The sequence below is a fragment of the Thunnus thynnus genome, chromosome 9 (assembly GCF_963924715.1).
Source record: "Thunnus thynnus chromosome 9, fThuThy2.1, whole genome shotgun sequence".
Taxonomy (NCBI): domain Eukaryota; kingdom Metazoa; phylum Chordata; class Actinopteri; order Scombriformes; family Scombridae; genus Thunnus; species Thunnus thynnus.
In genome coordinates, this window is record NC_089525.1 from 10,889,097 (window position 1) to 10,903,916 (window position 14,820).

The window sequence follows — 14,820 nt, forward strand, 5'->3', positions numbered from 1 at the left end:
AGAGGATATCTGACACATTTACAGTCTTTTTAGCATCAAATTCCCTCTTTGTGTTTCCTCAGACAGTGTTTCCCTGTTGAGCTGCGTATATAGTATAGTAACAAAAAGAGGAACTTTGGCACTAAAAAGACTGTAACATTGAAAGATATCTACTTGATTTGACTCATTTGGATGGCTGAAGCTTCATGTTAGTTTCAGATAAATTTAAATAAATTTTGCACATAAGGAGGCTTGTGGATTTTGTCCCCCATCAGTTAAATTGTAAGCGCATTTAAAGGAGATTTTCTAATGGCCAGTATGAACAGGAGGAATGATTACAGCAAGAAAAACCTATTTCAGTGTTCATTTGGGCACCTGACTATTGTTTTAAGACAGAGCTGAAAAACTGTGAACCCGTCATTTAATGTGTGACACTGCTCCAGATGTCATGCCACCTTGCCAATGTAATAAACGTGAATGCTCCTTCACTACGTAATGCAAAGTTTTGTAGTATTACTTGAATTAATTTGGAATGTAAAGCCTCCCTAGTTAGTATTGCACTCCTATAACATTGTCAGATTCGCAAGTTTTTGGGTTTTTTTTAAGGATACAAATCTATGCAGCAGAACCACAGTTTGACAGATATCGTCTTTGTTGTTCTTTGCATTCTTACTCCTAGTTAAAACCTAGCTGTATAACCACAATGCAACACTCGATTCACTCGACTGTACAGATTCCAGTGTCTTCATGCTAGTAATGGCTAATGTAGCCTCAAGCAGAAATGAGGAGCAGGCCTCAGAGGTCTGGTAGCCTCACTTCTCTCTAACTCAACCTCCCCAGAAAGTGTATTGAATGTGGATCTGTGACACCTTGGCCGATAACTGACTCGCTTAGTAAGATCAGCCAGTTGTAGAACAAGTATTGAGACCTTTTACTTAAAGGCATACTATGCAGGATTTGTCAGTTGGTGTTTGTAAACACAGAGCAGCGGTGGTCGAGTGACCTTGAGAGTGAAGCCCTCGGTCAAGCAGACACACAGACCTGCAGCTCTTTATACATCCATGACATGGAGAGAGACGGAGAGCAGAGCGGAGCAAAGGAGAGGGACAGAGACAGCGATGTAACCTGGTCGCTACATTATTATAGTGTCCCGACCTCACACCCTGCACACCGTTACTGGGTGGGGGCCACACACCCACTGCCAAAAGGCTGATACCCAGAGGCGTCCCGAACACAGCAAAATAATAAAAAATTAAGAAAATACCACACACTTCTAGTGGGTCATAAGTGATGTAGGATAATGAACTTAGCAATATAAGAGGAAAAGTTTAATTCTTTTAAAAACATTATGATTCCTTTTGGCCTAACAATCTGGGTGGGTGCAGGAGCACACACACATGGACCCATTGACCTCTGACCTAAAGGAATAAGGATGTCAAGGAAACATTGGACAGGACTAAAAACCCAGCCTTCTCACCACCAGTCATGAAGAGAAAATGAACAGTTTTGAAATGACTGATTTTGTTTTTCTTTTCAGATACAAACAGACCGCCCAACTCGGATGGACTATCCTCCCTTCTTCTGCTGAAAAGTGTCTGAATTGGTCATAAATGCCACTAAAAAATGTGTAAAATTATGTATCTAGACTTATCTAATCAATGTTAACTTTTGATGTGTTTAGAACAATTTAATTAAGTTTATTACAGGAATTCAAACTCTGCTTCAAAATGTTTTTTATTTTAAGTCACATATATCATTGCATTTTATTTATTCCATCTTGATATTATAAATAGGTTTAATTACAGATTGGGAAATTAAGGTTTATAGGTTTTAATCTGTATTTCATGTGGTTAATCAATATTACAATTTCTAAGTGCTCTCACTGTTTCATGATGTGTTGATGACATTGACAACAGAACGAATGAGTATTCAATTTGCAAGCGTGTCATTTTCAGTTATCTGATATGAATAAAATTATTCCCCTTTAAAGTTGGAGGCCAGTTTTCGCTCCACACAAAGGAATTAATTAGTTATCAGTGAAGTCCCTCAAAAGAAAAAGAGCACCAAGGATCCTCTTTCTCCAAAAAACGCCTCCTAGGTATAAGAAGTTTTACAACTCTTCGTCTCAGCTCGTCTTCTTCGCTCATGCCCTTTTGACTGCTTCCTCTGTGTTCCTCTCAGCCCTGCAGCCGGGATGGGTGGGAATTTCAGGCGTTGTTTTTTTTTTGTTTTTTTTTTAGGAATGAGCTGAGAGTTCTAGAAAGAGACTCACCTAAGAAGCAAAAGATTGCAAAAATGCCTAAAACACAGGTTAATCCGTGCTTTTTTACATTTGAATCATCTATTATTTTTGTTATCTCATATTTTTATCATGTAGTTAAACTTTTTAAAGACTTTCCCGAGGACTCTTCTGATGCGTCCGACTCTGCAGCCTGCCACTGAATGCACTGAGACTGAGACACCTCTCTGCTGTCTGTGTGTGCACTACGTGGCCTCAGCTAGTCTGAGACTGGATTCATCCTCCTGAGAAGCAGTGAACCAAAGCTGTTTCACTGAACCTACTGCAAGTGTTCTCATCTGGCTGTCACTCTGGTGACATGAGGATCACTGAGTCTGCTTCGCCTTGCTCGGCGCTTCCCGGGAAGTTCCTAATCATCAGCCCTTCATCACCAAAAAACAGTAGGAAAACCATCTCCCATGCTTCTGTCTCAGAGTTGATGGAAGAGCAATTCAAATATTGAATTTTTACTGGCTGTAATAGTCTTGACCTTCATTGCGTTTTTGACTCATTTTTGATAACATTCATTCATTCATTCTGTCAGCAATAATGTGTTAATATAATTTACCCATTCATTCATGCATCCATACATATTTTGATTTATAGCCAAGTCGTTGTATCTGTGTATTCATTTATATCAGTGATGGAGAACACTGTATTCAGAATTCATGACTTTCAGATTTTAGACTGATTAATTTAATTATTTTTCCTCCTAATTAATTAATGAATTAATTAATTAATCAATGGAGGTAGTGCCCGTACAATTTTACAAGGGCACAATATTAATTTCCAAGTGTAGCGTTATTCCTACAGTACAACAACAACGAAAAAAATCCCATTACAAGTAAAAGTACTGTGTTCAAAATCGTAGTTAAAGAAAGTGACATTTTGTACTTAATTTCTATAGTAAATGTGATGTCCTAAAACTTTATTATGATACCTAAGATCCCAGGAGTGAGCCAGTGTAGCAGAGGAGACAAGGGGATGTAGGAGACCTGAGGGGAAGGAGAGGTGACCCATGCTGTGGGTCAAGCATGGACTCACACCCTGTAGCATTAGCTAAAGAAAACACCGCTAATCTGATCAGAGTAGGTCAGGTCAACTATATGCGCACACTCTCAGGCAAGTACACACACACACACACACACACACACACACACACACACACACACACACACACACACACACACACACACACACAAGCCCACACACAGCTTACTCATAGGATTGGCAAAGGTGTACAGGCTGCTCACAGCATTGGCAAAATGACATATTTGAAGGCGTGAGAGAGAGGGAGAGCTGCGAGGAGGTTATCAACGGATCATTTGGAAACATCTGGGTCTACAATCAGCATCTCCCTCCCTCTAATTAAGTTCCCCTGCATCCTCATTTTTCCTCTCCATCCTGTCCTTTCCATCTTGCGTCTTTTCTGCCAGTAAATCTATCCTCATGGCGTCTCCATCCTCTTCTTCTCTTTCAATGCACCAAAGGGGCCCATATTTCTCTGCTTTGGCTCTAATTGAACTGCCTCAAATGCAGAGGCACACAAACACACAAAAAAACAAAAAAAAAACACAACAACAGGATGACACAAATAGACACACATGGTTTGATGTAAGGTTGGTTTCTAATGCCATCGTCATGGTAACACTCCCTCGCTCCTTTGCTCGCACAAACGAACAGAGCGCATATCCCAGGAATCTGTGTGGATTCTTATGTAACTACAGAACCCCACGCACGTATACAGAGACAGACTGACAGAAAGACAGACAGATAGATGGAGTGAGTCAGTGCTAGACCACATAGTGAGAGCATCTGTCATCAACGTTATACCTTTCACTGTGACAAGAACAGTATGTACCGCTGTGTTAGCCTACTTCAGCCTCATTATAAGACACATTTCCAGCACACACATGCCCCACGAGCACACGCGCATTCAGCGCTTCACTACATAGAAAGAGGTGGAAATAGCTGTTTAACTAGTTATGGCAACCACCACTGGCTCATGTATCAGCATACTAATTATTACTTTTCCTCCCTGAGGGTGCTGTACATGGAGATGGTGGTGGGTAAGTGGGGAGAGGAGGGCTGGAGGAATGAGAATGGGGTCAGTAGAGGCATCACTATAGATATAATGAAGTGACTGGTAATTTCTTGTGTCAGAGCAACACGGGAGGGAATCACGGAGGAAGCACAGGCAGAGATAACGACTTGTGCTGGCCTATTTATATGCAGGGTTTGAGTGTGAAGAAATGAGCAAAGTACAAGTGTGAAAGCGCACATGGCGGTACATTGCATCCTGAATCAGACGGTTGAGTCGAGCTGTTCCGGGACGCGGCCACTTGTTTACCTTAGCAGGCGTGGAGTATTTCATCTGTTGTTTTTCCATCGGCCTCAGCGCTGCATTGATACATTTGTATGTGTGGCTGAGTGATGCATTGTTCTCTCTGGTGCTTAATATACCAGCCACCCAGATGTCCAGTGTATGATTTATAGGTGGATCAAAACGTGAAGCGAAATGGGTGAACAGGTTTAGAAAGGTTTGATTCATGCCTCATGTTAATAAAGTAGGTGAATTTCTTTCCACTGGGTTGATCTAAAGGTCCGAGGTCACTTGTTTTTCTTTCAGCCAATTTTGAGGCACACAGTTTTACACCTCTTGGAGCTTGGTTGTTACTCATTCACACATTCACATTTGGTGGTCTGCAGATTCCCCACAAGGAGGAGCTGTTCAGTCAATTTCACACCACTTGTACACATGCCAGCCTGTGAGAGGAAACTAACAGTTATGTCAATAACCTTACCTACAGACAAGGAGTGCTACAGCTGTTGTTTTTCTTTGAGTGTGGTTGAGGTTTGTTAGCTTAAGTAAAACTGTAAGAATTGAACATCACTATGTTACACTATCCTCCTATCTAGCCTCCTTTTCATGCCTCCAGGCGGTATAGAACAGCAGGTCTGAAACGTCTCTGTGAATGGATGATACTGTCTGGGCCTTGGAAGCTTTGCATCGCTGAAACTGTGTCCTTATTACTGTAACACCCCAACTCCCACTGCCTCTTTTCTCCACTTGTTCATGTGACAGCTTGCCACTGTTTTGTTTTCTGAAACACATGCGACATAAGGAGCAGCAGTCTTGCTATGGTTTACAGTACAAGCTAAAACGCATAACCAAATTGTAATACACATGCAAACAGGCATGTGTGCACACATTCACAGCTGTGTCAAGGGATATTTACAGGAAAGGCACTAACATAACAGAAATTATAACTGTTAAAAGCTTTTGCTTTGCATTTTAAATCTTTTGCAGGTCAGTCAGTTTTTGTTAAAATTTTCATTCAAACACAGAAACTAATTAAATATTTGATCTATAATGATCTCAAAATCCCGTACACTGTCAATCACTTGTACTCACTATTTAAAGGGGACCTATTATGCTTTTTCTTACTTTCAGTCATATATATATATATATAAAGTTATAATGTTGGATGTTTTTATTAAACATGGCCAAAGTGTCAAATAACAAGGTAAACGTATGTAGTAATCCCTGTGAGCAAAAAGTACTGGCTTCAGACTGCTCTAAACGCTTAGTCTCCAATGTTTTTTCTACTTTCAGCTCGAGCCGCTGTCAGCTCATGACAAATTTGTTTATATGGTCATCTGCTCCACGCATAGCCCATGAGTTCAGTGCTCCACTCTGCTTACATTATGGCATTTTTCATGCTGAGCCATGACTCAAGTTGAGCTGGCACACTGTGAATGTTTTTCCATTACACAGCAGGGCAAAGTAAAATACGTTGTTTATCTGTTGGAGGTGTGCTGGTTGTCTGCAGCTCTTCATCAAACATCTCACAGTGGTTTTTTTCTTCTTGTACTATTCCTCCCAGGCATTGTTTTTAACTGATCCGCTGAACAAATATCTCAATATGTTGTTGCTTCAGAACAGAGTGAGCTCATCGAGGAGGGGGGCCTTAGAGAGACAGGACTGGACAGGACTCAACTGCAGGAAGCCCCACATCCTCTGTGCCATACTGCAAGAACTCCAGGTGGATCCCCACATGATCCTCTGGATACTGGACTTCCTACTCAAAAGGCAGTTTGTCAGGGTCAACAGCTCCACCTCTCCTGTCATGCTCACATCCACCGGCCCAACCCAGAGGACAGTGATTTCCCCCGTTTTTGCTATATACCAACGACTTGAGGGGCTCAGACAGCACGAGCATGGCCGTGAAGTTTCTAGATGACACTGCATTGGTCTCCAACCCTGTTTTGAGCCCATTTTGAGGAAGAAGCGAAGAAGCTGTACCAGTGGTGCAAGGAGCATGTCCTCCAGATAAACATGAGGAAGACAAAGGAGCCCCTCATAGACTTCCGGAGGAAGGCTGACCCTGTGCCACAGCTGACACTCAATGGAGAGGCCGTGGAGAGGGTTAGCAGCTACAAATACCTCGGGACTATCATCAACAGTGACCTGTTCTTCAACAACAACACACAAACCATCTTCAAAAAGTGCCAGCAGTGGATCTACCTTGTGCGGAGGCTGAGGCATCTTAACGCAGCCCCTCCCATCCTCCGCAGCTTTTACATCTGCCATATAGAGAGCCTCCTCACCCTTTCTTTTCTGGCTTGGTATGAGGGGCTCTCAGAGACCAACAAGTCCAATCTGCGGACCAACAAGTCCAAACTGCGGAGGGTGATCACCTTGGGGTCTAAGCCCAGCGGGGAGCAATCCTCAACCCTCCAGCAGCTCTATGACCGAAGGATGGTGAAGAAAGTAATTAAGATCACAAGGAACTCAACTCATAACCTCTACACCTGCTTTAAGATCCTGACCTCTGATAGGAGATAAGCTGCACCTGTATTCAAAACAAACAGGGGCAGCTTCAATCCCCCAGAATCCCCTTGCCCCCTCTGCCTGGAAGAACTGGACCTGTTGTGCTAACACCACCCATGCAGGCAAGCACGCACACACACCCACATTCCCAGAATGAGTAGAAGGCATTGCTTTTCTTTTAAAAATCCTTTCTTTTAGAATACTTCCTGTTTTGTAATGTGGTATCTATTTTACTTATTTATTATGAAGAACATCTATCCATCCATCTATCTATCCATCCATCCATCTATCTATCCATCTATCTATCTATCTAGGTAGAAAAATGGTGGATAATAAATTATAATAATACCTTACAGTAACATAACCACAACAACAAATCAGAAATCGCCTGCAAGTTTGTCAATCAAGTTGGAAAAGTTTCAGCACTAGTTACAGCCATGTCAATAATACACATTGTGGAGTTGTACAGAAACATACAAGTATTGTGTAAATGCCGAAAATATAAACTGGAGCAGTCCCTCCCACTATGATACTTGGTAAAACTGTTTCTGACAAGCAGTTCAATCCCTGAAGTTTTGTTTGAAGTAACTACAGCGAGGTGGGGTGAGGAGATATGGTAATCAGTGGCCAGTGGCTCACTCACAATTGGCTCCTCGAAATTGTCGTGCTTGTGAAAGCTTCCTGGAGAAGCCATGGGCCAATCATCACTTCTACTCCAAGACAGAGTATGACTGTTGGAGGCACAGCCTGTGGTGCATGAAATCTGACTGTCAGGGTCCGCTGACCCACCTGCCTGCAGACATGCACTGACGCACACACATAGGCAAACACACACACACACACACACACTGAGGCTGGTAATTGGGCTCATGAAGTCAAAGAACTAGAAGAGCAAAATCTCATTTCCTGTCTTTGTGTAGTGTGTAAGTGTGTGAGTTGAGTGCGCCAGTGGTTTTCTGTGTTTCAGTTCAAATGCCCTGGCATACTCTTGCCCTCCTAAAAACAGGCAATTTCCTGTGAAGCCATCAGAGTGTGACAGCAGAAGGTGCCTAATGGGTAAATCTTAGGAAACAGGGCATTACCAAAATCCAGCAAACTCAATTGTATTAATCCTCTGGATTAGCAGCTTTAATTCTCAACACGTTTCCAGTTTAAAAAGTCTTATTTCCTTACTGAAAATGGGAGCAACACGTGAGGTGAATTTTCAGCTATTTAAAGTATAGAAGAATAGTTTTCTTCCTTGCTTTAGTTGGTAAAAGCTTGTTTTAACTTTGGTGCATAATTACACAGTTTTGGTGTCGTCGGAAATTAGATTTAAGCATCCAAATAAAATAAAAAAAGAGACGTGTTAAAAACTATGACCAGAAGTCTGGGATTGTCAAACATGAAAAGCCTCTGTGTGTTTTCAACGTCTACTTTCATATCTGTGGTTTACCTGTCAGTTTCACGATTAGCAACGTTCTTGCTAATTAACCCTGTGATCAATCCCTTGCTGATACTAAAGACCCGCTATCTTAACCCCACTCTGCACGTTGCCCCCTAGACCACTGAAAACTGTCAGTTTTAATCTCCCTCACTGCAACCATCCTCCCGTCTCTCTTACACACACACATACACACACACACACACACACCAAGCTTTCAAATAAGGGATTTAGATTACAGTGAACAGTGCACGCTTCATGATGATGAAGAGTGTGTACTCTGAGGGTGAGCCTTATTGGAATTCATATGATGTTTGTTGACTCCCTTCATATAAACAGGTGGCTGTGTGGAGATAACGTATAGCATATTGTGCGGATGATGCACTCGCACAAGCATGCAGGCACACACACACACGCACACACACACAGTGTTGTGTGTGGGTTGTTTTTTTTTAAATCCTAAAGCAGTCAGAGGGACATTTATTAATCTCTCTATTTCAGAAGAAGAGTGCCAAAGCCTTTCAGGTGTATGAGCAGGGATTCCTGAACAGATGTCACCTCGTATCCACCCGGCGTGGAGCTGCAGCAACAAAACAAAACCTGCAGAAAGGTGCATAATAAAAGCCTCCACCTTTCTGTTCCCCATCCCCTGTATTCTCTGAGATATAGTTCCACTTTATTATCAGGGCTCAATTTCACCAATTTAGATGACTTTTAAGGTCGCATGATGTGCCTGACAGAAAGATGAATACTTTTCTTTTAAGAGTAGGGAATAGGGAGAGGTGGAACTGTGTGTATGTGGTGTGTATTTTTGGATGTATTTCATTTCAGAACAGACACATGCAAGCACGCACACACACACACATACGCACACAGTCGAATAAAGGATCTGTGTGTGTGTGTGAGTGTGTGTGTGTAGTCCCGTGTCTTGCTGTGTGAGTGCTCCTTTCTTTGATTCTAATAAAAAATGAGGGGGTTTTTTTTGTGTCTCCTCCGCTGATGTCTTGGCTGCCTTTACTACTGTATCACTACGTCTGCATGCTGACCTTGCCACTTCACATCCGGTAGCGAGCCAACCTCTGTATTGATCTCTCATTTCAAAGGCTCAGAAACACAAGCTGACAGGGCTGACAAAGCCATTACAATTTATCACAGCTGAATCATATAGATTTCAGAACGGGCTGGAATGATTTGGACCACTTGTTAAAGGTTCTCTAAATACGATTGGTTTCTCTCCCGTGAAAAATGAAAGGATATACTGCAGATTTCATACAGCTTTTACCAACTTTTTAAATGATTTATATCACTCACTGTTGTCGCCTCACCTACTTGCAGTTTTAACAAGTTAAAGATAGAAGACAGTGCTATAAGTGACTCTGCAGTGCTGCAGTAAGGTATTGTGTCATTAATGACAAGGTACTAACAGCTTAAAATACTTCCTCTGCGAGTGACTTCAAAGCGCAGGCTGAGTTACTGTCTGCGTCATCAAGCCAGTCCCTCTCAAAACTAATGAGCGATCTGATTGAGTTAGAAAACCAATCAGTGCTAGTCGCATGCTGGGTATCTGTTTTTGGAGATTGTGAGACTTGACTCACACTTGTCCCTCCGGAGACACGAGGCTTGACCTATAAAGTTTGAGCGCTGATTTGCTGCTGAGGCAACTACAGATGATGGCAACACATATTGGAGATTGGCGATTTATCAAATGTACACCAAACATTTTAGTCGCTGCTCAGTTAATGTCAATAGATGCCATCTTCTATTATATTTTATACATTTAACAATTAATTATTTTAGTCAGGCATTGACTTCTCATATAGATTCAAATTCAGTACATAACTGAATCAATATAATATAATTATATAACATTATATAATACTACATCCGAATACGTTACATTGTAGTCTTTGTAGAATATTTTGTAATAATTAATGTATGTATGTAATAATTCTTCTCTAATTGCAAGAACAGAACAAAATGTCTTTTATCTCTTCTTGGCTCTTGACAGTCGTAGCAATAAAGCTTTCTGAACTGAACAGTAATTGACTACTTGGGCCACAGTATTCTGAGGATGCAGCAAGAATGGCAACACCACAGTCTCTAACTGTCACAGCACTCACTTTCAAGCACTCAGAGTTCAGGAACACTGTACGCTTATGTTTCCAGTAAAATGTGTTCCTTTTTAACTGTCAAAACACTGATACTGTGAACTGTTCCATCGATTTTCAAGATTTTAGTCCTTTGTTGACATAAGAGTCAGAAATCCCTGGGATGCGCAGGTTTTTTAAAGCTGTGTTACTGAGACAACTTTTAGTAACTAATTGTTATTCTAATTGCCGCGGATGAACAACTTTGCAACAGACTCCGTTTTATATTCCTTAAGGCAAGAAATCATTCTTTCAATCGCCCTCCTGCTTTCACTTTTAACAAATGAGTAAATTTGTTTATGTTGTCGCTCATTTGTTCATTTAATTTACAGATGTGCGGATTTAAAGGATTGATCGTTTGCTAATCCGTTCAAGCCTTCAGTTGTGTGCATGCTTAATGTATTGCGTTTATCCCTGAGAGAAAGTAAGAAGTAACAGATGAGGGAGGGATGTTGATAAAGGGAAGATGCATGGAGGATATTTACTTTGATGCATTAAGCTTTGCAAACAAAGCTTAAGCTCGCCCTAAAAGTAAGGATATTTCAGGAAGGGTGATGTTATATGCAAACACCGCTAACAACACACACAGACTATTACGAGCAACAGATTCAAACATTGCCATTACTCTCTGATACCTGATAAGGTGCATTACAAACGTGTTTTGTGTTTATAGCGGCTCTCTAATCTTCCATCTATCTCTTTCACTCTCTCGCTTCCTCATCCCTCATCTCTGTCTCCATCTCCCTCTCTCTCTCCTCCCTCTCCGCTGTTTTCCTTCTTCTCTTTTCATCTCTGTCACTGTCCTCCAGCTGGCTAGGTGAGATAACTCCTCCACACTGAGATACTCTTAGCTCATTGGCCGGGTGATGGAACGAGGGGCGCCAATCACATGCTGCATCATTAGTTGTGGAGCTCATGAGCTGAGGCCGGGTCCTTATCTGGTCTCACTGATCCGAGCTGTCCTAAACCTTCCTGCACATCCAACAACTCCCCTCAAACACAGTCCGCTCTAGTTTGTCTGCACATTAGCCGCATTTTGTTTAACACCTCATTTCTCTTTGATCATGCAGTAATCAGATTTGTTTGAGAGATTAATCAGCACTCCTATATGCTGAGGGACAAAGTAGAAAGATTATTTTCATAAGGCCTCTGCATATTCTTCCATCCTCTTGGTTTAAAGCTGATAAAAGTGCAGGATTTAATTGGTGTAATTGTGGTTGGTAATTACACTTCAGCCAGAGTTTTACTTGTTCAATAACACCGTCTTTTGTTCCTGGGTGCAAATTACTCACTCTGTTGCCACTCTCATAAACTCATCTTCCATCAACTTGAAGGATGAAAAATAACTTAACCTGTGTGCAGGTGTGTGTATGTGTGGGTGAATATCTGATAACACTGAAAGCCTTTATCCACGCTCCAGAGAGCATGTGTGTGACTGGGCAACTCATGATATGGACCTCAAGGGAAAAAAAACGAGTAAAAGAAAATACTAGGAGAGTGATGGTAAAAAGAAAGGAGAGTAAGTCCCCCTCCACTCAAAAAACAAGTTTTTCTTCTTGTTCCTACAGTTTGGATGTTTGAGCTTCACTGTGCAGAATGATGTATGTGCAGAGTTTGAGTCTAGAAGGCTGTTTTCACATTCATCTGCTGATAATGGAAAGTTTCTCTGTGCTCATTTGGGGCGGGCCTGTGAGCATGATTTGTGATATTACAACTAGTTTGGGGCCATTCCTTAAACAAGTGTGATGTGGAAACTTGAAGCCTCCAGTGCACAAACACTGAGAATGGACTTTACAGTGAAGTAGGAGACATCTTACATCCAGCAGTTAAACTTCTGAAATCAAATATATTTGCATACTCACTGATTCTAATTATGTTTCTTTTGTGGAAAAGCCTCATCAGACACACATTACTGTTCCAAGCATTAGTATTTTTTATATATCTTAATACATGTATGGAGGGGATCTTTAAAGAAATAGTTTGACATTTGGTGAAGTACCCTCATTTGCTTTCTTGCTGACAGTTAGATGAGAAGATCGATACCGATGGGAGTGATATCAATCTTCTCATCTAACTCTCGGCATGAGAGCAATGAGTGTATTTCCCAAAATGTCAAACTATTCCTTTAAATATAAAACAAAAATCCTAAATGACATGTCTCTTTGCCTCCAAACTGGCTCAGTACAGTAAATACAGCTGTCCCTCACTGCATAAGCCCAGTGTAAACTCATTTAGTCACTCTTTTACATCGAGGAATAAATTAAATGTTTTGCTGTTTCCCAAAAATGAATTGTCATCCTTTTCTATTAAGTAACAAGCTTGGCTCAATGCAGAAACTAAAAAAAGTCTGCTGTAAAAGATAACATTCCAGCAAATCAATCAGGACTATAGTGCATAATTCACACTGCATGCTGACTGTATGTGTCGCATTCATGACAGTGAAAGTCGCTTACTGCTGAATTGCCAATAATTTCTAGAACCTCCTCTCCACTCGTCTGAATCATCTTCTGTTGTCTCTTAGTGTCATGCTAAACCACTGAGCTAACAGGCTTAAATCTCTAGTCACTATTAACACACAAGTATGGAAGAAACTGTGTATGGAAAAGTGTGAAGAGTCTTTTTTTTCCCCCCCTCACATTGGTGACATCAAGGATTCAAGCTGTTGCAAGCGGGTTATACTGACTGATGAGGTTGAAACTGTGTGAGTGCTCGGAGATGAGTGCACCCTGGTGGTCCATTATACACTGTTCACCTCAATGCAGCTTCCAGCCTGAAAATTTAAACAATCCTTTGCCGCCATCTTGTGTTTAATCCATATGTGGACATGATTTTTTACTGCACACTAACAAAGCTTTCATATATATTTTAAATATTGTTAAATAAAGTTGAATTAGATGTAATAAATACAATCGTTATCTATATATCTATTTATCTATACAACAAATTGTTTTGATTGGTTTTGACTATCCAGAAACATCTTCAACTACACGGTACTGCCGTCATCTGTTTGTGTTTGTCTCTGAAATGAACGTTCATCTTGACATTGTCAAACAACACGGAGACAGACTTGATCCCGGAAAAGGTTTACTGGTCTGTTATCATCCACCAACGAGCTGTGGGCGATCAGACTGTTGTGACAGGTCATTTGGCTGCTAAGTCTGACCTTTGTCAGTGTGGATCTCGTTTCCACGCTTCAAATATGATAACATTTCAAACTCAAAGGTTAATAAGAGGGCTGGGGAAAGTTTAGAGAAGGTCATAGATTGTTTCCTCCTCACGATATCACAATGAAACAAACAGCTCAATGGAAGCGTACTTCTGAAAGGCTGAATCACTGAGTGATCTGAAGAAATATAATTAGCTCCTCAGGGCTATCACATCGGTTAGATCGCTCTATTAGATATTGTGTGTAACATTCAGAGATGCATTATGTCAAGGGAAAGTAACAAGGCTGCATGTTTCAATTCATTTCACACAAGCCTGTATTAAGTTTGGTAAATGGGTCAGTTCCACACTTCAGCCAGCAGGTGGTGCTGCAGCCTCTGTACAGAGCCCTCAGAGGTATTCGTGACCTCATTATGACGTTTCCTGTAAAACCCAAAGTCATCCAGTAATATGATGTCATACGTTAGCACAGTGCTTACCCAGAGCCTATAAGTGCACCTGCTAGGGTTGGCTCACTATATCATTCAAAGGCTTGAAATCATGTTGACTCATCATCATCAGCTATTCTATTCTGAGAAGAGCTGCCTGATCCAAAATGTCCTCGATGGCTGGCATGAGCAGGCTGTAACTGTACCTCTGGGAAGATTTAAGAGGGAAGACCAGCAGGTTTCATGATGTCAGCAAAGGACAATGAGCTCTACACATCACTGCTTTATTAGAGTCTGATGTAATCAGGAGCTGCTTGATCAGCCGCAAAATAAAGGATGTGACAAATGATGTTAAAACCAAGGACTGTGATGTTTAACTACATCCAGCTAAAATATGCTGTATGTTGGTATTATTAAAATGCTGAAAATAGTGAATGAAAGTGTATATAAGAGTTATATGTACAGTTTATGCATGACTGCGTATAGGGCTGCATTGCTTTCATTACCAGTTAATCTGCCAGTTTTTTTCATGATTCACTGATTAATCATTTTGGCTATAAAATATC